The sequence below is a fragment of the Enoplosus armatus genome, chromosome 7 (assembly GCF_043641665.1).
Source record: "Enoplosus armatus isolate fEnoArm2 chromosome 7, fEnoArm2.hap1, whole genome shotgun sequence".
NCBI lineage: Eukaryota > Metazoa > Chordata > Actinopteri > Centrarchiformes > Enoplosidae > Enoplosus > Enoplosus armatus.
Genome location: NC_092186.1, coordinates 25,351,961 through 25,352,708, shown reverse-complemented (window position 1 = coordinate 25,352,708; position 748 = coordinate 25,351,961). Strand labels below are relative to the sequence as shown.

Sequence of the window (748 nt, the reverse complement as noted above, 5' to 3'; positions counted from 1 at the left end):
TTTTAGTGTCAGCATTAACAACAAATGATGTTGCTTTATTCTATATTTTAATGTAGTAGCTGGTCCATGTGCTGCTAAATTTAAATACCTCTGTATCTAGGCTGTTGTGGGGTAGTTTGGCAGTGTATCTAGACTAGTAGTTCTTAAACGTTCCTAAATGTGGTGCAGCAAAACCTACAATATTTCCCTCCTGGAGCAAAGCTCATGAAATATTGTTTGTATTAAATCAATTTTGGCAGGTTTCTCTGCCAATTCGTTGCTCTGTTGTGATTATTTGATAGCATCAGTGAAGTAAAATGTTTTTTTTTGTGATCAGCGAATACTCTCATTGCATCGTACAGGAGCCTCAGCGGGCCTCAAAAAACCTGCCGTGACCCGGATTCGAACCGGGGTTGCTGCGGCCACAACGCAGAGTACTAACCACTATACGATCACGGCGAGCTATTCAGGTCGGTGCAGAGAGAAGAAGACACTTTAATGAGGGCAGCGTGTAGTGGTGCAGGAGAGAAGTCTGTCTGGATGGACCACGGTGACCAAAAGGTCCCAGCCTTGAGGCTGGGTGTCCGGAGTCCCGACAAATATCTACTGAATCCCAGTTTTCAACATTCATCACAACTAAAATAATAATTACAACATTACACTCGCCTTCAGCTCTTACATAGACGTTTATCGTGTTCTGTCCCACTCGTTATCACCAAAAAACATAAAAGCACCGCGCGTCTGAATTCAACACTCATTTGTCTGTACG

The 748-nt window shown here is 43.0% G+C and overlaps 1 non-coding gene across 1 annotated transcript; it reads right to left on the bottom strand.

Moving 5' to 3' along the window:
- Nucleotides 1–366: 366 nt before the first annotated feature.
- Nucleotides 367–438, bottom strand: trnah-gug (transfer RNA histidin (anticodon GUG)). The gene has a single exon. It is a non-coding gene; the product is annotated as a tRNA-His (tRNA).
- Between the last annotated feature and the right edge of the window lie 310 nt (nt 439–748).